Source organism: Panulirus ornatus, chromosome 8 (assembly GCF_036320965.1).
Source record: "Panulirus ornatus isolate Po-2019 chromosome 8, ASM3632096v1, whole genome shotgun sequence".
Lineage (NCBI taxonomy): Eukaryota > Metazoa > Arthropoda > Malacostraca > Decapoda > Palinuridae > Panulirus > Panulirus ornatus.
Window position 1 is genome coordinate 25,822,981 of NC_092231.1, and position 23,565 is coordinate 25,846,545.

The following is a 23,565-nucleotide window of genomic DNA, read 5'->3' on the forward strand; positions in this document are numbered from 1 at the left end:
CCACTTGTACAGCTGGGTACATGTACAGAGAGATTCATGAACGTTTCGTATGTTCCCCCTGAGCACGACGGGACGACCCTCAAGAACGATGTTATGGGTTGAGCTCGGAGGGACGACCTTTTAGCACGACGATACGACCCAGAACGAAAAGACGATAGCTCTAAGCACGATGATGCCGTCTTTGTGTACGACGGGACGAACTTTTAGCACGAAAGTGTATGATAACTACGAAGAAATATGAACAACAGGCAACACTAGTACTAGCGGTAATAACGGTGAAAACCACTACTACCTCCACCACTAATACCGATCACTGCCACTGCCACTAACCACTGTGAACGACCACTTCACCACCACCTATACTATCAGCAACGACCACCATTAACAAGAACGACCACCAGCACTAACCCTAGCACCTGACTGATCACGACCGTAGGGATGAGTCGTCGTCGTCGCTCTCTCTCTCTCTCTCTCTCTCTCTCTCTCTCTCTCTCTCTCTCTCTCTCTCTCTCTCTCTCTCTCTCTCTCTCTCAACCCTGACCTGAGTTTAATCAAACGAGCTCATATTTTCCCCCTGGCTGACCGGGATGAGGGGGGAAAAGGGACGATGGAAGGGGGAGGGGAGAGGCCTTCACATGGAGAGGGAGTAGGAGGGAGGGAACTGTAGGGTGGGAGGGGAAGGAGGAGTGGGAAGGTTGAGGGGTGGGGAGGGAAAGTGATAGGGCTCCCTTAGGCCTCTTTAGTAATCTGAGGTTCACCTAAACTTTGAAGGGAAAGGAGTGGATGTGGGGTTGATGATAGAGTCACAAGTTTAGTACGGCTGAGGAAAAGAGAGATAGACATATAGGTTGAGAGAGAGAGTGAGAGAGAGAGAGAGAGAGAGAGAGAGAGAGAGAGAGAGAGAGAGAGAGAGAGAGAGAATTATATGAAAGGTTGCTGGAATGGGTTTGTTAAGAGAAAGGGCGGGGGATATAATGCAAAATGTAGGGGGTGGAGGAGGATTTTAAATGTTCGAGTGTATAGATGGCTAAATGTAAAGATAGATGGATAGGTAAATCGATAGATTATCTGGTGTGTTGTGGAATGGAAAATGTTCCAAAGTGCTGGAAGCTGTGGAGGTGCACAGAGCCACTATACCTACTCCGTCGTGTTGAGAACCGTCTTGGTTAACTTATACCAGAAGCCTCACGACCGGTAATGGCGAGACAGACTCTCGAGCGAGACGGCACGACCTTTGAATACGACGGTACGACCTTTATTACGTCCATTTAGGTTGAGGGTCAGGGTCAGAGGTGAGGCCACCATGCCCAAAGGTCGTACTGTCTTGTTCATGGGGTCGAGCTATCATGCTCATGGGGTCGAAGCGTCGTGTTCATGGGATCGAACCGTCGTGTTCATGGGGTCGAAGCGTCGTGCCCATGGGGTCGAGCCGTCGTGCTCATGGGGTCGAAGTGTCGTGTTCATGGGGTCGAAGCGTCGTGTTCATGGGGTCGAACCATCGTGATCATGGAGTCGAACCGTCATGCTCATTGGGTCGAAGCGTTGTGTTCATGGGGTCGAAGCGTTGTGTTCATGGGGTCAAAGCGTCGTACTCATGGGGTCGAAGCGTCGTGCTCAGGGGGTCGTGCATCAGTGAACTTCCCTCCATTTGCTTACTGAACCCAGTAAAAACCTGATCCTAAACTCTTTAATTCCCGTGGCCACTCTGAACACCACCTTGGGTTAGACATAATAACATTGGCCTACTCCGGCACTTAAGCGGGCTGGCCCATATTTCCTGTGACCCGAGATTTATGTACGTGCTTAACAGGAGCCTGTGTAGTCTTGCGTGTGTGTGTGTGTGTGTGTGTGTGTAATGGTTCGGTCGGCCACTGTGGGATTCATCATCCTACCTGCCTTTGTACGGTGCCTTAGTTCGAATTCCCCAATCCACTTTGCTGTCTGTTTGTTTCCCCTCCTCCTGTATGTGTACTATCTTCTCTTTCTCTCCCTCCCTCCCTCTCTCTGCCCGCACCTTCCGTGTATCTCGTACGTATTCCTCCCTCCGTCCCATTCCCTCACTGTAACCCCTCACCCCCCCTCCGTCTCTCTGTATGTATAAACCCTGCCCTTCTCTCTCTCTCTCTCTCTCTCTCTCTCTCTCTCTCTCTCTCTCTCTCTCTCTCTCTCTCTCTCTCTCTCTCTCTCTCTACATGTCATCTACCCTCCCTCACCCTACCTGCCCACCACTCAAGTCGACCAATTTGTTCGGCTGTGTTTGTATCGATTTTGTGGTGTTGTATAGCGGGGAGGGGGAGTCCAGGATGTGGGTAGGGGGTGTTCCTGCTCCCTCCCCCCGTACTCCCCCTCGCTAACTCTACCTACCTTGCGCATCGATTCCCCCTCCCCCTTTACCACCGTTCCCCCTTCCCCCTGCGTTGACCTGCCCCCTCCCCCGTACATCAGTCCCCCCTAATTTATCTCCGTCAACGGACTTCCATCTCTCCCCTCCCCCCGTCAACTTACCAACCCCTCCACCTCAACCATTCTCTTACCCCCCCATCCCCCCCCCCCGTGCGTCCCCTGTCCCCTCCCGTCTCCCACAGTAGACAGGCATATCGACATAATGACCAGTAATGACGCTAATGCAGCTGAAGGGCAGTAGTCTTTCCCCACACTAAATCGTACTCCTGGCTTGCATGCGTGCTTACCTTTCTTAGCTTGTTTCCTTGCTCAATTTCCCCAGCTTGCTTGGCTTGCTTAGCTAGCTTGCATGCGTTTTTAGCTCACTTGCTTACTTAGCTTGTTTCCTTGCTCAATTTTCCCAGCTTGCTTGGCTTGCTTAGCTAGCTTCCATGCGTTTTTAGCTCACTTGCTTACTTAGCTTGTTTCCTTGCTCAATTTTCCCAGCTTGCTTGGCTTGCTTAGCTAGCTTGCATGCGTTTTTAGCTCACTTGCTTACTTAGCTTGTTTCCTTGCTCAATTTTCCCAGCTTGCTTGGCTTGCTTAGCTAGCTTGCATGCGTTTTTAGTATACTTGCGTCCTTAGCTTGCTTGCTTGTGTGCGTTTTTAGTATACTTGCGTCCTTAGCTTGCTTGCTTGTGTGCGTTTTTAGTATACTTGCGTCCTTAGCTTGCTTGCTTGCGTGCGTTTTTAGTATACTTGCGTCCTTAGCTTGCTTGCTTGTGTGCGTTTTAGTATACTTGCGTCCTAAGCTTGCTTGCTTGCGTGCGTTTTTAGTATACTTGCGTCCTAAGCTTGCTTGCTTGCGTGCGTTTTTAGTATACTTGCGTCCTTAGCTTGCTTGCTTGCGTGCGTTTTTAGTATACTTGCGTCCTTAGCTTGCTTGCTTGTGTGCGTTTTAGTATACTTGCGTCCTAAGCTTGCTTGCTTGCGTGCGTTTTTAGTATACTTGCGTCCTAAGCTTGCTTGCTTGCGTGCGTTTTTAGTATACTTGCGTCCTAAGCTTGCTTGCTTGCGTGCGTTTTTAGTATACTTGCGTCCTTAGCTTGCTTGTTTGCTTGCTTTCCGATTCACTATCAGTTGCCAAGTTGCTTGAATGGAAAACAAGCTTCATTTAAAGAGGATGGTCTGAAGAATTTCCCCTGTGTGATCTGACGTACGTGTCAAACGTTGTATTCGAAATCTGGGTCACCGGATATCACCAGCCCAAGAGGGACACATATGTATCCCTGAAGAAAACGTGTACTCTCCTCACGTGTCATGTAACACGGGTGTATCATCAGCGTATCCAACGTCATAAGGTCGCTGGCAGTCACCTCCGACAGAGAGCCACGCACGTATCCAGTCCAGGTTGGAAATGCGTCTAGGAGGACACAAGGATACATGACAGTGGTCTGGGCGTCAGTCTTCTATACGCGAGACACTGGGAAATGTACGGGGAGCACCGGGCCAGAAGCACAGGTGTGGTGGTGGTGGTCGAGGGGGGTTAGAAATGTTCCGGATGCTCAGCGATGACGCGTCTGTTGATCAGATTGCGCTGTGTGTGTGTGTGAGAGAGAGAGAGAGAGAGAGAGAGAGAGAGAGAGAGAGAGAGAGAGAGAGAGAGAGACAGACAGACAGACAGACAGACAGACAACGGTCCTGTCTAACGTGGCCTTTTCACTTCTTTCTCTCACTAAACGAGTCAAATTTAAAAAGAATGCATTAAAAAAAATATCTTAAAAGAGTCCAACGCGTGACGTCACTGGTGTGTGACTGCCGGCCGCACGATGATTAACGAATCTATAACCCTGTCAGTAATAACACCGGTAATTATGGGTTCCGGGAGTACTGACACAGCGAAGCTCACTCTCCTCTACTCTACCGCCAAGGAGCTCAGCTAATGGAGGAAATCATTACGAAGCTAATGACTCAGATGATTGTCATTGTTTCTATTGACTGTACCAGTTGCCGTGTTGTCGTACAGACCATAATTTTGGGCCGAAAGAAATCACCGTAATGGTAATATATACATATATATATATATATATATATATATATATATATATATATATATATATATATATATATATATAATCCTCAATGTCCGTAAATAAATGGATGATGTATGCTGTCACAGACATGGAATTACATTGATGAACAGGGGATTTCAGAGATGTATGTATATAATAACACCTTCCAGAGGGAAGTAAGTGCTTTACACCACCTCACACATAAATAGTGTCGATAGAGCCTAATTCCCTGTACCACAGTGGTTAGGAATATTTACGGTACATAGTTAAGGATGTGATTACTGAATTTATTTTCAGATAAACCCATCAGTATGAACACGTGAGACATTGTGAATATATAGAGAGGCTTACGGACATTGGCGGTAGACATGGATGATCGTGTTGTGATGTCCCTTTATATCTATCTATATATATCTATCTATCTATCTATCTATCTATCCATCCATATATATATATATATATATATATATATATATATATATATATATATGTGTGTGTGTATGTGTGTGTGTGTGCACGTATGTGTGTGTGTGTGTGTGTGTGTGTGTGTGTATAGGAAGTAAAGCGTATTGAAAAGCTTCGACTCTAAGCTGAGGCAAAGGTCATTCAAATGTGTTATACATCGAGTTAATCTTAACGGATTATGCATTATACACGCTCAAACTTTTTCTTCATTTTATAGAGAATGCAAAAAAAGGGATAGAAGAAGCGTTGCCGTGCCTCACTGTTATTTCCCGATGATACAGGTTCATCTGATTTAACCTGTTTTCCAGGGTTCGAATCTGTAGAAATATTAGTCATTGGAGCACGTAAGAGGTGTGTGTGTGTGTGTGTGTGTGTGGTGTGTGTGTGTGTGTGTGTGTGATACGGAGTGGAGTATGTGCTGAAGATAACGAGACAAGGAATATATGAATCCAACAACGTCCCTGTGTCGCACAACAATATTCCCATCTCATACACCAACACTCGCTTATTGCACTTCTAAGCTCACCATGACACTCCGTATATAGTCATCTGGATAATATCATGGCACGGCCATTACCAGAAGGTCGATGTGATAATTCTGATAATCTGATATTAAAAGGAACAAATTGATGCAGTAGATTGATGACTAGAAAGAGCAGATACGAGTGCAAAAGGATGTAGAAATCACTGGAAGGCTGGAATTAACATTATTGTCCAATATTTGTGCGTAAGGTTGGAAGGATTTGGGAGGGCACAGAAAAATATGTGTAAGTGGAGGGATTTGATATATATGTATGTATATATATATATATATATATATATATATATATATATATATATATATATATATATATATATATATATGATATATAAAGTGGATAATTCTTGATAACCATGCAAGAGTGCAGGGAATTTAGAACTGTATTGGATATAGTAATAGCCGGGTATAATGAAGGTTTGTTGGGATATGTTTATAAGTGGAGGGAATTAGTATTCATTTGAACTTATATAAGTAGAGAGTGAAAGAAGACTTGATGCAAGTCGTGGGTATAAAGGATTAAGAATTTAAAATATTTGTGAGTTTGTATAAGTGAGGGTAATAGCAAGCCTTCAAGTCGGTGATATTAAAAATTCATACGAGTGAGAACTGTATGATTGTTATGTAAGTGAATGTATCAGTGAAATAAATGAATATATATATTCAGTAATATATAATTTATTGAGAAAGGCTTGAGAAGCCTTAAATTTGCCCACCGTGGAAGAGAAAAGAGTGAGGGATGACCTGATCACATCTTTTAAGTTTTAGAACCGGGTTGAGTTACAGACCACACCGACCCAAGGTCCAGGCGAGGTGGTGTGGCATAGACAGTGAGAGCAGTTCCTCGAAAGATATAGGAATACAACAAGCAGAAGCCACAAATTGAAATTAAACGAGGAACTTGCTAGATTAAGAAAATACCTTTATTGAATAGATGGTAGATGAATGAAGTCAGTAGATTGAGTTATGTAATGATAAATGTACAGAGCATACAGAATTTTAAAAAGTTGTGCGATAGTAGGGAAGGTCAAGAGATGGTGCCCCAAGAGTGTAGAACCCCCTCCCCATACAGTAGAATAGGTATACACACACACACACACACACACACACACACACACACGCACACACACACACGCACGCAAAAAAAGGTGTGAATGTAAAAAGGACAGATTGAATGAGAGAGTATCATTGCACTTCAGAGTTAAGAATTTGTTGATAGTGTAATGAGGAAAACAAGAGAAGAGGCGGGTATAACTGTGAAGAGAGAGTGTGAAGAATGAGTAACTGATGAATATGTGAGAAAGAGTTAGAGTGAGTATTTCGAACGACTGTTCAATTTGTTAGATGACAGAGTGGCTGACGTGGTGAGTTTGGGGCGAGATGGCATGAAGAATGAGTGGGTCATGCCGAATGACTTCGTGAAAAGAGAGAAAGTAGTGAAAGCCCTGCGCAAGATGAACTGTAGCGAACATCTGGAGTGGATGGGATTGCAGGTAAGTTTTTCAAGAAAGAGGGTGGCAGTGTTGCCGATTACGTAGTCAGAGTGATCAGCGTTTCTGTAGTTTACCTGAGGACTGGAAGAATACTTGCATGGTGTACACATAAAAAGGCAGGGGGAAATATGAATTTTCAATTAACAGAGATATTTACCTTTTTGATATACCTGTAAAAAATTACGGGAAAATGATGATTCTGAGAATGGCTGAGTGGATAGGTTATCTGTCTGAGGAGGAGCAATGAGGCTCCAGGAGTGGTGGAAGATGTGTGGATAAGGTGTTTATTTTTGAAGAATTCGTTTGAAAAATACCTAAAGAAAGGGTGTGAATTGTATGTATCGTTTATAGATCTAGAGAAAGCGTATTTTATGGTTGAGTGAGCTGCCTTATGGAAGGTATTGCGACTATATGGAATGATTGGAACATTATTAGATGCAGTAATTAATAGTTATTTAAAGAGTAAGGTATACGGGCGAGTAGGAGGGGAGGAAGGTGAGTGGTTTCCGCTGAAATTGGGTCTGCATCAAGAAGAGGAGTAAACACGAAGGTCCTAGAGAGAGGGACGGGTGTGCATTTTGCTGGGAGTGAGGAGAGAGAGAGGGTGGGGGATGAGAGGTGAAGCGGTTGCTGCTTGCAGATGACCTTACTGGAGAGAGACTGTTGTAGCTGATGTAAGAGTTTGGGATAATGTTAAAGGAGAAAGATGTGAGCGAATATGAACAAAAGTGTGATAATGAGATGCAGCAGGTGGTGGGGGTTGGGGGGTAGACGAGATGGTTGAGCGTAAGTTTGAATGAGGAGGACCAGGAGGAAGTGGAATTCTTTATGTACCTGAGAGTGGACGGGACAGCGGATGGAACCATAGGAGGCTGATGTGTGTTACGGGGTGGTTGAGGGATGGAAGCTCATGGGTACATTAGGGAGGGTGTAGGAGACGTCACTGTATGTTACGGGAAAAGTGAGAAGGTGTGTAGGTATAGTGGTCCCGGCTGTGTTATATGGGATCTAACGGCAATAGAATGGAAGGATGTGAATGCGCTGGACATTGGACACGAAATACTTGAGGACCACGTGTGGGTTCATTGTGCTTAGCGTGAGAGTGTAGGAAAGAGGCATGGTGGTGAGCGCATCCGGATTCAGAGGGCCAACCAAGGTGCGCTGACCTGGGTTGGATGTGTGGAGAGAATGAGCGAAGACGGACTGACTGACTGAGAGCCACCGCAGAAAACGATCGAGTTAAGAATAACGAGTCTTGTGTGCAAGAGGTTGCCAAGTGTTATTTGTGTGATGGTGAACGTGTGTGTTTGTGAAGTGAATGCTTGGCAACAGGGGAAGACCGGGAGGATGGAATGAAGGATTGAAGGAGGCACTTGCGTATCTGGGCCTTAACATTCAAGAATACGAACGGCGTACGGTGGATAGAATGAGTTTGGATCGATGTGGTATAAGGGGGAAGACGGTCTGTCAGGAGGCTAAACTAAGGCAATATGAAGTGGATAGAATAATCACGAAATAGTCCATACAGCCAAATTGGGGATACTATAGGCTACAGTTTTGGTGTGATTTACGTACATGACGGCGAGTGATGTGTTGAAACAAGGCCGATATATATATATATATATATATATATATATATATATATATATATATATATATATATTTATATATATATATATATGTGTGTGTGTGTGTGTGTGTGTGTGTCTGTGTGCGTGTGTGTGTGTGTATCATTGTTTTTAAAAGGTTAATCCATGACTACCATAAGGTGGGTTCCTTCCTCAAGCACCATCTGGATGACGTACACATTCATGTGTCATACACCAGTAGCCACAGTCGTCGACCAGGATGTCATGCTCTGGCCTCTGTACTGGCGATATTCAGAGGGCAGCAGACCAGTAGAGTGTAATATCGTAATATAATTGAAGAGTATGAGAGAATCCGCATGCCGGAGTGGTTTATATTTATAGTCAGGAACTTCAGAAATTGTGTAATGACGAATGGTAAATACTGGTGGTAATTACAGGGCCGCCCTAATTTAATTTTTATTATAATGCAGGACAAAGAGTGAGAGGAAGCGGGAGGTGGCAGAGCTGGGGAGGTGGCAACGCTCCACCCCCCCCATCTTACCCCAGGCGGGTGGCTGTTGTCTCGTATCCAGGGATCAATATATCGACAGCGTTCACCTACCCTAATTGTTTGATCCATAAGGCCCGGCCCAAATGGTGCTAATTGTTAATACACGTCCGTCAGCCGCTGATGTTTTATGCAGAGGAATAAGCGAGTCCTGAAGGAGCGGTTGGCGTTGCTGCTACTTCGAGACCTGTAGGGCGTGAGGTTGGGCGGCGGCGGCGGCTGTGGGGATGGAGGAGCGACAACTCCCCGGCACCAGGTGTAAAACTGGCCATTGTTTATTTAAAGGGTTGGGTGGTGGGTTGGGGGTGTTGGTGGTGGTGATGATGATAATGGCTGCCGGGAACATATCTTATCGTATATTGATCACGATCTGGGGGCGTGGGACGCGAGCCTCCTCCCTTTTTTTATATTCTTCCTCTTCTTTCTCTGGTAATTTCCCGGTGGTTTCATTCCGGCGGATGAATGAATTATTTTGGCATTGAGACTGCGTGACTCACAGGTCCTGATAAATTGTTTTGTCGATAATAATGTCAATACGCGGGTCTGGGAGAGACATCTGGCAGGGCCAAGAAGCCGCCGCCATCTTAGCTCACCTGTTGCTTACGTGGAACTTGCTGAGCCAATCATCATGTAGCTCTCTCCGCTCTCGCCGCTCGACCAATTGGCATCAGTCAGTGAGCCTGCGGACTCCTAACGCAGCTGCTGATTGGCTCTGGTGACACTTTCTTTTTTCGTATAGCTGCCGGATCAATTAGTTTTCTTTTTTTTCGAATATTCGTGGAACAGATTTGTTTGTTGGCCTACGAGGGTCAGAAAGTGCTGGCGTTGAAGGGGAAACAAAGGAGAAGCATCGGCCGCTGATGGTGTAGGTCTGCTGGCTGGCAAAGATGGAGACCAGGGACGCTGCCGCCAGCCGCTGGTGAGTCAGGTGCCTGTAAACATACCGTTAAGCTCGCACAATGGATGGATTTACACTCCCCCAAGCCTCGCCAGTGCACAGGTGACCGAGTTTTTAAAGGTGCTAGCTAGGCCCTGTCCTGGCCTGGACAATATGGCGGGCATTTACATCACACGAGAATCATGGGCTAGTTTATGTTCGGCTCGGAAGCTGGTGGCTGTACGGTGAGGCCCAGTGACAACCTGTTTACATCTGAGGTGGCACAGATGGAGAGATGTGTGTGGTGTACAACAGGTGCACAAAGAGAAGTGTCACACTGTGTCTTTGATTTATTAGTTCATTAGGCAAGTATTTACAACCATTAGGGTGTGGTATAGGACTGTGGAGTAATTAGCACGTTGAGAGAGAGTTCGCTACTCGTGGAGCCATACACCACACCTGCTCCTTACCTGTGTTATGTGTCTCTGTCTCTCTTTCTCTCTCTCTCTCTCACACACACACACACACACACACACACACACACACACACACACACACACCTGTTGTGCCTGTGTGTTATATGTGTCTCAGTGTTGTTGTGGCTCTTGTGGCATCATCTTACCTGTGTTGCGTCTCGTGGATGATGATTCTAACGAGCATGAATCACCTGCTACACCTGTGTCGTGTTTTGGTGGGCCCTTGTGATCACTGGGTTATCATTTGTCGTCCACACCAGTCCTTCACGTAACCCAGCCGTATGATCACGTAACTCGGACCCCCTGTAGCGTGCCGTACGTGTCACAACTGTGTGTTACCCGTTGTTCAGATGTTATTGTATCTGCGGTGCGTCTCAAGCTTACGTATGTCCCAGTGTTAGTGTCTCCTGCTGGGTTCCACCCTCCTTCCATATGTCTACCCACTGTGGCTCATGGCTCGTGTCCTACGTGTATCCCCCATGTGTCCTACCGGTGAATCACTCCCGTATCATGTTTTCCCCTCAGCTTTGTCGAATGTGTCGAACATGTATCACAAATGTGTCTCAGATGTGTGTCCTCTAGGCTGTGTCCTCTCATAGTCCTTCCGTTAAAAGCTTAGAGCTTTACTTATAACTAGATATCGACAGGTCTCTTCACTATGGCCTCACACGTGTCTTTTAAGTCATGTGGATCTATCCTGTATCCGTCCTGTAGCCCGCCTCACATGTGTCTCACCTGAAGGTCCTATGTGTCCCACCGTGTGCCTCATCTGTGAGATGCTTTGAGATAGTTTTCTCATCTCAGCTGCCACATCACCTCGCAGATAACGTGCGTACAGTGTTATCTTACTTGCTGGAGTGGATGTATTAGTGTGTATATCATGGCGATCTGAATGATATCAGACACTAATTGATAGCAGAGGTAGTTAGTCTTGTGGGGGTTGTTAAGCACTCCGACATTACAGGTCGAGGTAATTCTGATTCCAGTGATAACAAGAAAGTCAAATTATCTTTCGTCCGCTGTAGTGTCTGGGTGTATTGTTTACAGGTGTTGGTGATAAACCATGGCTGGTTTCTTGTAGATAACGAGTGTTTTCATGACTGTCCAGTCATAGTCAAAGAACTGAATCTAAAGGACAAAGTGATTTAGAACGAGGACTTCGTGTGTTGATCGTGAGCCTTACATTGGTATCGAGAGAGTTTATGATCCATTATGACGACTGGTGAGCTAAGCCACTGAACCTGGGCTCATTCTACTGTCTTTTGAATATTTTGTCTGTCATGCCAAGCAACAGTTTGTTTTTTATATCTAGAGTTAGTGAGTCCTGGTTGTGAGAATGATCTTAAGATCTTATGTTTTCCAGTATATGTTACAAGACGTGGATTATTTGCTTTAAGTTTCTAAAAAGGATGTGTGTGTGTGTGTGTGTGTGTGTGTGTGTGTGTGTGTGTGTGTGTGTGTGTGTGTGTTGCTTTTTTGGGTCAGTACATAGGTGTGTCTTGTGTTACGTTGCCATATTACAACTATTTAGAAATGATTTTTGTTACCGTAGTATAATGTGAACCTGGGTTCTTGTGGTTGAGAATATGCAATCACGTGTGACAATATATATATATATATATATATATATATATATATATATATATATATATATATATATATATATATATATATCCCTGGGGATAGGGGAGAAAGAATACTTCCCACGTATTCCCTGCGTGTTGTAGAAGGCGACTAAAAGGGGAGGGAGCGGGGGGCTGGAAATCCTCCCCTCTTTTTTTTTCTTTTTTTAATTTTCCAAAAGAAGGAACAGAGAAGGGGGCCAGGTAAGGATATTCCCTCAGAGGCCCAGTCCTCTGTTTTTAACGCTACCTTGCTAATGCGGGAAATGGCGAATAGTTTGAAAGAAAAGAAAGATATATATATATATATATATATATATATATATATATATATATATATATATATATATATATATATATATATATATAAACACACACACATGCATACACACGCACGCACGCATTACGCACGCACACACACACACACACACACACACACACACACACACACACACACACACACACACACACACACACACACACATTCATCTGTTAAGGTCACATAGGTTGAGTTGAGAAGGTCATTACTTCATTGACCTAGCCTGTATGACCTCGAGACATAAGTTTGGTTTGTGCTCTTGAGATGTAATGCAAGGGAGGGGTCACTGGTCATTTTTTCTCTGCTCTTGTATATATATACATATATATATATATATATATATATATATATATATATATATATATATATATATATATATATATAATCACAACTCCCTTCACGGCCAGGATGCAACTCTCACAATGAAAACACTGAACACTACTCACTCACTCCTCACCAGCCTGGCACTGACCCACAAGACACACACATCACCACACTTTATGACCTGTGGTTCCGCCCGGTGAACGTGGCCAGGTTCCTGAGCACTATGACACTCCCATACAGGGGACTCCTGGGGCAGAAAGGTAAGGTTATATATATATATTCATACTTGTTCGTCCTTCCAACGTTAGCGAGGTAGCGCTAGGAATGAATTAAGAACGGACTCATGCGTTTACATCCACTGTTATGAATAATGTACCGAAGCCACAGCTCCCTGTACACAACGAGGCACCACAGACCTTTCCACTGTTTCTCCTGATCGTTTCATGTGCGGTGGTTCGCCCCTCTGTTTTGTACATCTCTCCAATTCGCTTTATCCCATACACGCCTCACAATCTCCTGCATGTTCAAGCCGCAAACACTGAACGCCTCTATCACTCCGTCATTCCACCTCACCGGTCCCCCCTTTCCTTGTTCCCCCCATTTCAGGCCAGTATACCCACTTAGTCATCCTCTCCATATCTACAAACCATTTCAGGACTCCCATTTCACCTCTATCATACGTAGACCTTTTCCTACCAAACCTCTGTCTTACCCCATCATTTCTTATTCGTTCAACCTTCCTCACACCACATCTTGGCCTTAAACATTTCCTTTCTAACACTTACCCTTCCATGCTCGTTTATCAAGGCCCCGTACCTCGTATCCATGCAAAATCGGAACTACAGATTCAAAACATATACCCATTTTTTCCCTCATAGACGGTTTCCCATCTCTTCACACACTTCTCAGTGCTACTAAGACCTTACCACCTTCACCCACCTAATGGCTTACTTCAGACTCTATGGTTTCATTGGCTGTCGCGTCCACTCCCAGGTATGTAGAACACTCCGTTGCTCCAGGTTCTCACTAGCCATATTCACTCTCAACTTTCTCCTTTCTCAGATTCTCCCAAACTCAGACACTAGCTTGTGCAATGTTCAGTCGAATCTGCCTTAAGCGCCGCGTCACCAGCACAAAGCACTCGACTCACCTCCCAAGCCTCCCCATTCCCGACGGACTGCAGACCTGCCCCTCTCTCCAAGAGCCTTTTATTCACCACCTCCCTTACCACCCCACCCATAAACAAATTAACACGCACAGTGACATCACACACCCCTGCCGCAGACTCGCCTTCAGTCGGAACCATTCACTCTCTTTTCCTACGTCTTTACTTTGTTGATAAAAACTCTTCGCTGCTTCCAGCCGCTATGGCCCCACACCAAACCCATAAACGCCAGATTCTTCAAAGTAAACACCTGATCCACACATCCTCTTCTGCTACTGAAATCGATTTGCTCCTCCCAAATTGGTTGCCGAGTACATGCCACCACATCTCACTCACAAGTCTTCCATACAACGTAGCTGTTACATTCACCAAACTTGCACATTGGTCAGTCGAACATTCACTTTTATTCCCTCTTGTCTTTATACACTGGCACTATACAGGCACACTGCCAGTCCTCAGGCACCTCACCATGATTCAAACATACATGAAAAAACCCAAGTAACCGAACAGCAAATCAGTCACCTTTGTGTGTGTGTGTGTGTGTGTGTGTGTGTGTGTGTGTGTGTGTGTATATATGTATATATATATATATATATATATATATATATATATATATATATATATATATATATATATATGTATATACTTCCTACCCCAATTGTCCCTATTACCTACTGTGTGGCTCTCGAAGCCCCAGAAAACCAGTCAGGTCCACCGAGCGGGACCACATGTCATACAGGGTCGTTTTGTGCTTGCCTCTGTATGGGGGAGAGTGCGGAGCGAGCAGTAAGTAGTCTGGGTCTTCAGTGTGTGGTAGTTGCCTCCTGTGCCTGATGGATGATGTGATATGCTGAATGGTTGTAGTGTTGTAAGGATGGTTGTCGTCCCGAGCGTGGACGGGAATGTGTAATGTGTATATATTTGGGGAGTGTGGTTACGGATGGTTGTATGTCTGGTAGGATGGTGTTTCAGAATAAGTTGTGATGGCTGTTGTTTTGTGTTTGACGTGTCATTTGCATGTGAAGATGATCTGTCAGTGTTATGACTTTTAGGAATGGGACGTGGGAGAACTTTGAGTAGGGGTGAGTGTAGTGTGAGGCTGGAGTATGGCTTTCATTACTGCTTGGGGTTTTGTGGTCAGTTATGAAGATGTCTGGATACTGATCCACCTAGTGCAGGTTGCAAAGATCTGAGTATTGTTATACACACATACACGCACACACACACATATATATATATATATATATATATATATATATATATATATATATATATATATTTTTTTTTTTTTTTTTTTTTCTTTTTGCTTTGTCGCTGTCTCCCGCGTTTGCGAGGTAGCGCAAGGAAACAGACGAAAGAAATGGCCCAACCCACCCCCATACACATGCCTTGATTCAATCCACTGACAGCACGTCAACCCCGGTATACCACATCGCTCCAATTCACTCTATTCTTTGCCCTCCTTTCACCCTCCTGCATGTTCAGGCCCCGATCACACAAAATCTTTTTCACTCCATCTTTCCACCTCCAATTTGGTCTCCCTCTTCTCCTCGTTCCCTCCACCTCCGACACATATATCCTCTTGGTCAATCTTTCCTCACTCATTCTCTCCATGTGACCAAACCATTTCAAAACACCCTCTTCTGCTCTCTCAACCACGCTCTTTTTATTTCCACACATCTCTCTTACCCTTACGTTACTTACTCGATCAAACCACCTCACACCACACATTGTCCTCAAACATCTCATTTCCAGCACATCCATCCTCCTGCGCACAACTCTATCCATAGTCCACGCCTCGCAACCATACAACATTGTTGGAACCACTATTCCTTCAAACATACCCATTTTTGCTTTCCGAGATAATGTTCTCGACTTCCACACATTCTTCAAGGCTCCCAGAATTTTCGCCCCCTCCCCCACCCTATGATCCACTTCCGCTTCCATGGTTCCATCCGCTGCCAGATCCACTCCCAGATATCTAAAACACTTTACTTCCTCCAGTTTTTCTCCATTCAAACTCACCTCCCAGTTGAATTGACCCTCAACCCTACTGTACCTAATAACCTTGCTCTTATTCACATTTACTCTTAACTTTCTTCTTTCACACACTTTACCAAACTCAGTCACCAGCTTCTGCAGTTTCTCACATGAATCAGCCACCAGCGCTGTATCATCAGCGAACAACAACTGACTCACTTCCCAAGCTCTCTCATCCCCAACAGACTTCATACTTGCCCCTCTTTCCAAAACTCTTGCATTCACCTCCCTAACAACCCCATCCATAAACAAATTAAACAACCATGGAGACATCACACACCCCTGCCGCAAACCTACATTCACTGAGAACCAATCACTTTCCTCTCTTCCTACTCGTACACATGCCTTACATCCTCGATATATATATATATATATATATATATATATATATATATATATATATATATATATATATATATATATATATGACCAGGTCTCCACAGCCTTAGATAACTTCATATAGGCATCAACATGTATTGTGAGAAGGTAGACTTTCTTTCGTTTCGACGGCCGGTACGGTAGCATTCACCTGAGAACACCTTGTTACTGGCCTGGTTAAGAGAGGAGACATTTTAAATGCTTCGGTTAAAGACTCAGTGTCCCGTCCGCTCCCAAAGACCAACCCACCCCGGGAGTCCGAGAAGTTCAGTAAAGGAGATATTGTGGCACTCCACACCACCTGCATCACAGCCTCTCTCTCCCTCTCTCTCTCTCTCTCTCTCTCTCTCTCTCTCTCTCTCTCTCTCTCTCTCTCTCCTCTCTCTCTCTCAGGCATCAGTTAAGACGTCATCCCATCCACATATTTACTGGGGTTTGAACGGCATTTCGTCCACCGGCTTCGGTTGTTTTTTTTTTTTTGTTTTTTTTTGCCGTTCCGAGTCCTTTGGTTGGGTCATCATCCCGTCCATGGGCTCTGGTTGTCACCCGTCAGTTTCTCGTTCTTCCATCATCCCGTTCACAGTCTCCGATCAAGGGTATGATCCAGTCAAATTGGGCGATTTTCAGTCCAGAGACATCAGATGTGACAGTTTCCCGTCCGCAGACTTCAGATGTGACAGTTTCCCGTCCAGAGACATCAGATGTGACAGTTTCCCGTCCAGAGACATCAGATGTGACAGTTTCCCGTCCGCAGACTTGGTAGACGTCAGCATCACAAGATCTTTGGTCAAGGTGACGTCTCTTCCCACAGGTTTCGTGAAGGGTAAAGGTCATTCTAGATCTCTGATGTCTTCCCTTCAGTTCACCTTGCATTGCGACCACCACACCGTCGTCTGCCCTCCCCCGAGGTACTGCTGATGGTATGAATATTGGGTGTAGAGGGTTAGGTTAGGGTTATGGGAGAGCTGAGAAAGGATTGAAGAGAAGCGAGTGTGGAGTGTCGCGGCGCTACGAGCGGGAAGTGGTAGACTGTGACGAGGGCTGGGCGGTAACTTAGTGTTGAGGGCTGGGTGGTAACGTGTATTGAGGGCTGGCCGTGAATTTGTGAGGGGCTGATTTAAATTTATGAACGTTTCCCTTTATAATTATATATATATATATATATATATATATATATATATATATATATATATATATATATATAGAGAGAGAGAGAGAGAGAGAGAGAGAGAGAGAGAGAGAGGAAACGAATTTTCATGGCAGCTTTTGGTCCAGCGTTTGACGCATGGAAAAAGCCCTCCCCACCCCCCAACCCCCCTCCATCATCCCCCCCCCCTGCCCCCGCCCAGTTCTCCCTGCCCTCCAACACCCTCTCCCTCCTCCACCACCTACTCTTCCTCCCCCTAGTGTCTGGGGTGGGGTGGGGGGGGAGGAACCTTTAAGGGTGGGTGATGGAGGAGGGAGGAGGTGTGTGTGTGTGTGTGTGTGTGTGTGTGTGTGTGTGTGTGTGTGTGTGGAGAGCCGGGGTGGGGTGTGTGGTCTTGCCTCCCCCCGTTTCAATGACGCTAGTATGTTATGCGACGAAAATTAGAGAGATATTTCTGGTGCGTCTCTCATCGACGTGTTCACCTGAAGGATCCATCTCCCTCAGTGAACGGTGCTCGAGCCTACCTTGGCAGGGGCTTGTGTTACACCCCTCCCTCCCTCCCTCCCTCCCTCCTCTCCCTTGGGGAGGGCACTCACTGGAGGGTCCTCACTTGTGTACCCCCAGTGGTAGGGCCCCCTGCACCCCCAGTGGTGGTAGAGTCCCTCACTGCTCATGGTGTCCCCCGTCTCCCCCCCAGGGGAGGGCCCTCCCTGTGAACTTGGTGTACCCCAAGGGGAGGGAATTCTCCTGGACATGGCGCCTTTCCATGGGGAGGGGACGGGTTTCTCCCAAACACCTGGTAAAACCCCCCAGGGGGAAGGACCTTTCCGTACATGGTATGCTCCAGGGGTGGGTGAGATGGGGGGAGGTTCTCACTGGAGGTGGTCCCCCCAGGTGAGGACCTTCCTCTGGAGGTCCCCCAGGTGAGGACCTTCCTCTGGAGGTGGTCCCCCCAGGTGAGGACCTTCCTCTGGAGGTGGTCCCCCCAGGTGAGGACCTTCCTCTGCAGGTGGTCCCCCCAGGTGAGGACCTTCCTCTGCAGGTGGTCCCCTCAGGTGAGGACCTTCCTCTGGAGGTGGTCCCCTCAGGTGAGGACCTTCCTCTGCAGGTCCCCCCTCAGGTGAGGACCTTCCTCTGCAGGTCCCCCCTCAGGTGAGGGCCCTCACTGAACGTGGCTGCATCATTAGTCGTTCGCCTCATGTGTTTACCAATATTACGCGGCCATGTTGACGCGCCCCGCCGTCTGGCCTCTCACACTGCTCTCACTACCAAACCTCTCACTCCTCACCTCTCACTACTCTCATTCCCTCCTCTTTCATCCCCTCATCTCTCTCACTACTCTTAACCCCTCGTCTCTAACTCAGCCCCTTGATTCACACTCACATCACTAGACCTCCACACGCACTTACACACACACACACACACACACACACACACACACACACACACACACACACACACAGGTACCCTCTATACTATCAACACATCTCCAAGTTCGTGATAATTCTTAAATACTCATTAAATATTAATCAGAGCTTCTCTCTCTCTCTCTCTCTCTCTCTCTCTCTCTCTCTCTCTCTCTCTCTCTCTCTCTCTCTCTCTCTCTCTCTCTCTCTCTCAGTATACGTCTAATGCCCTCGCCTGAGTCGGTTGCTATGGGCTGTCGCAAGGCAAAGCTATATTCTACGAGAGGCAGGAGCCGACCATTTGCCAACAGTAAGGTTACAGGGTAATTTTCTGTTTATTGAAAAAGATAAAAATTCTTTGAAGTGTAACGCAGAAGGGGAAAGCTTCCTGCGATTGCATACAGATGAAAGTAAATGTATTAAAAGAAGCAGTTCATTTTCACATTACCAGGATACCCACACACTTGAACTGCTGCACGTGTGTGTGCATTCTGCACGTGCGTGCAAATGTTAAGCGAGGTATGATGATTTTCATACTTGTGGAAATTCTCTGAAGACAATGGGACAAGCAAGCTTGAACGCATGGCTCGAGGAACGCGTACAATGGAGCGAGGGTCGTGTTTGTGGCAGTGCGCGTTCTCTTCGTCATAATTCGTACCTAACTCAACACTGGTGTTGAAATGTTAACTTATCTCCCTGAAAGAACACGCCACATCCTACTTTGATTTCCTTGCGGTACCTCGCTAACGCGGGATACGGCGGTTATGATATATATATATATATATGTATATATATATATATATATATATATATATATATATATATATATATATATATATATCATACTTTTTTTTTCCAAAGGAAGGAACAGAGAAGGAGGCTGGATGAGGATGTTTCCTCAGAGGCCCAATCTCTGTTCTTAACGCTACCTCGCTGACGCGGGAAATGGCGAATAGTATGAAAAAAGAAATATATTTATATATATATATATATATATATATATATATATATATATATATATATATATATATATATATATATCCAAAGCGTTTCAGTAATACTTTCTTCATCCCAGGGGTGTATAGTATATGTGTTACATCTCCAAGTGATGGTGGATTTGTCCATACACAAAACTATACAAATGTGTGTAATTACCTGATCTGTAGTGTACAAGGAGGGAATTTTACAGCCGTAGGGCACGGTCTCATGAATATCATTTGTTATGATGCAGCTTTTGTAGACTTTTGTAGACTTGTGTTTGTCATTGACATTCACAGTCTCAGGGAATTCCATTCATCCACCAGTTTTATACAGCTGAGGTACTTTGCATCATTTCTAACCAAGTCTCCTGCTAAAATTCCATGTTATATCCTCTGGTTGATGTATCCTTTACATCTTTTTAGAAGAGCAGGAATCACATTGTGTTTGGTTACTGTTTGTGTGTTGCGGGAGAGAGAGTTTACACTCGTGTTGCTCCGTCTCTTAACCTTGTGTGTATATTTTTTTTTTTTTTTGCTTTGTCGCTGTCTCCCGCGTTTGCGAGGTAGCGCAAGGAAACAGACGAAAGAGATGGCCCATCCCACCCCCATACACAATGTATATACATACACGTCCACACACGCAAATATACATACCTATACATCTCAATGTACACATATATATACGCACATAGACACATACATATATACCCATGCACACAATTCACACTGTCTGCCTTTATTCATTCCCATCTCCACCTCGCCACACATGGAATACCATCCCCCTCCCCCTCATGTGTGCGAGGTAGCGCTAGGAAAAAACAACAACACTCAATCTCTAGCTGTCATGCAATAATGCCCGAAACCACAGCTCCCTTTCCACATCCAGGCCCCACACAACTTTCCATGGTTTACCCCAGACGCTTCACATACCCTGATTCAATCCACTGACAGCACGTCAACCCCGGTATACCACATCGATCCAATTCACTCTATTCCTTGCCCTCCTTTCACCCTCCTGCATGTTCAGGCCCCGATCACTCAAAATCTTTTTCTCTCCATCTTTCCACCTCCAATTTGGTCTCCCACTTCTCCTCGTTCCCTCCACCTCCGACACATATATCCTCTTGGTCAATCTTTCCTCACTCATTCTCTCCATGTGCCCAAACCATTTCAAAACACCCTCTTCTGCTCTCTCAACCACGCTCTTTTTATTTCCTCACATCTCTCTTACCCTTACTTACTCGATCAAACCACCTCACACCACACATTGTCCTCAAACATCTCATTTCCAGCACATCCACCCTCCTGCGCACAACTCTATCCATAGCCCACGCCTCGCAACCATACAACATTGTTGGAACCACTATTTCTTCAAACATACCCATTTTTGCTTTCCGAGATAATGTATATATATATATATATATATATATATATATATATATATATATATATATATATATATATATAAGCAGACGGAACGAGTTTAGGTGAAGAAACTTTATAAATCATTTTTTTTCCTCTGAGTTAACAGGAACAGAATAAATCTCAAATTACCTTAATTCAAAACAAACTCCATAGCAGGGGAAAAATTGTCTGCTAATTATTCCCCAGCACGTCTCCTCTCCCAGGTTCCTGGAGGACGAGGGAGGTGAGAGCAGAGAGGTCTGGGGTCAGGAGAGAGAGAGAGAGAGAGAGAGAGAGAGAGAGAGAGAGAGAGAGAGAGAGAGAGAGAGAAGGGGGTTAGTTGGCTAGTGGCTAGTATTAGTTTGTCAGTTAACAGAGAGAGAGGGAGAGAAAGAGAGAGGGAGAGGGAAAGAGAGAGAGAGAAATGTGGTTGGTTGATGTTAGTTTGTCAGTTGAGAGAGAGAGAGAGAGAGAGAGAGAGAGAGAGAGAGAGAGAGAGAGAGAGAGAGAGAGAGAGAGATTATAGCCAGGATGAAGAAGGTGTGAGGGGTGTATCCTGAGGCAAGACTTGGGCTGTGGGAAGATGTTTATTATGAAAGAGAGACAACCTCGCGGGTCCCAACTACCCAGAACTTGTTAAGGGTTAGTCACTCATGCCCCGACACTTAGAAACTCACCCTTAATGAGTTTGGGGGGATGGCACTATCATTTCTCCATTTTTATGGGGCAAGTTGATAAACAAAGTCTTTATGGGGTAAGTTTGGCCAGTGTGTGTGTGGGGGGAGGGTGATTGGAGGGGTTGGGTGGTAGTGGTGAGGCTGCCAAACATGAGGTGAAACTTCTCTCTCTCTCTCTCTCTCTCTCTCTCTCTCTCTCTCTCTCTCTCTCTCTCTCTCTCTCTCTCTCTCTCTCTCAGATAATATCCAGCAAGTTCTTCAGCCTCTTCTCACGAGGGGAGAGAAAGGGTCATGTGTCATTAACTATTTCTTATTGTTCGAGTGATTACAGTCAGCCCGCCATTGCTTGTGTCCCTGTATCCAGATCAGTACTGTATCAGGAGGAGCCTGTATCTATGGCCCGCCTACAGGAGGGTACAGTACCTTATCCTCTGTGGTGAAATTTTACGGGTTACGGAACGATGCGGCAGGGTACGGTACGGTGCGTTACGGAACGGTACAGTACGGTACGGTAAGGTACGGTACGGTGCGGTACGGAACGGTACAGTGCGGTACGGTAAGGTACAGTACGGTACAGTACGGTGCGGTACGGAGTGGTACGAGTTGTCAGGTGGAGAGAGTACCGAACCGTGGCCTTGTTTCTTTGTGTCTTCCTTCAAGATGTTCTGACGTCTGTCTTTTAACCCTTTCATCACGACGGTACGACCCTTGACTACGACGGTACGACCCTTGATTACGACGTTACGACCCTTGAGCACGACGGTACGACCCTTGAAGACAACAACAACCCCAGGGTATGAGAGTTTGTCAATTGACCTTGGGTCAGGTTGAGGCCTGAACATCGTACTTCAGGGTCGTACCGTTGTGCTCAAGGGTCACACCGTCGTGATCAATGGTCGTACCATCGTGCTTCAAGGGTCGTATCGTTGTGCTCTAGGGCCGTGCCGCTGTGCTCAAGGGTCACACCATCGTGCTCAATGGTCGAACCATCGTACTTCAAGGATCGTACCGTCGTGCTCAAGAGTCGTACCGTTGTGCTCAAGGGTCGCAGCGTTGTGCTCAAGGGTCGTACCTTCGTGCTCAAGTCGTACCTTCGTGCTCAAGAGTCGTACCGTTGTGCTCAAGGGTTTAAAGACTTTCTAGCACGTTTCTGCTGCCGTTGCGCTGCTGTCGCAGATCATCTGCTGCTCCTGCTGTTCTGCACCCCGCCCAACCTTACCTCAGGGGGTCCTGCTGTGGTTCCTGTTCTAGTGCTGTTCTCTACACTGCTTTTACTGCCTGTGCTGACGCTTCTGCTGTTATTTCTGCTGTTTATGTTTTTCTCTGTTTTTGCTTTTTTTTTTGGCTATCACTGTTTCTGCTGCTTCCGTTGTCCTGTTGCCGCATTCATCACGCCCACCAGTGGATCTGTTAACGATGCCCGTGTGTTCTGTTGGTCATTGTTAAGCGTACTTCCTGTTGCTGTGTTAGTGATAATGCTTTGTTATAAATTTATCAGCCATGCTAAGATTTTTCCTCTTTTGTTGCTGTTGTGTGTTTGCGTCGATTCTACTCTGTTGTGTATTGACTTTTTGTTTTGTCCATGTCGAGTGTTCAAAGAGTCACGCTATGCTTTTTTTTGTCCTTAATTAAGCTTTTTTTTTTTTACTTCATGCACTTAATGT

The 23,565-nt window shown here is 45.5% G+C and overlaps 1 protein-coding gene across 14 annotated transcripts in view; it reads left to right on the forward strand.

Moving 5' to 3' along the window:
* LOC139749872 (CUGBP Elav-like family member 4) overlaps positions 1 to 23,565 on the forward strand; it is a 1,199,110-nt gene that overhangs the window by 113,995 nt on the left and 1,061,550 nt on the right. For 2 of the 14 annotated variants that reach the window (XM_071664245.1, XM_071664236.1), the window contains exon 1: positions 9,835 to 10,005. The exons of 11 other annotated variants lie outside the window; for them this stretch is intronic. The gene's annotated coding sequence lies outside the window, so the exon portion shown is untranslated. Of the gene's footprint in view, positions 1 to 9,833; positions 10,006 to 23,565 lie in introns of those variants that run through there. One more of the 14 variants, XM_071664234.1, reaches the window with a different exon arrangement.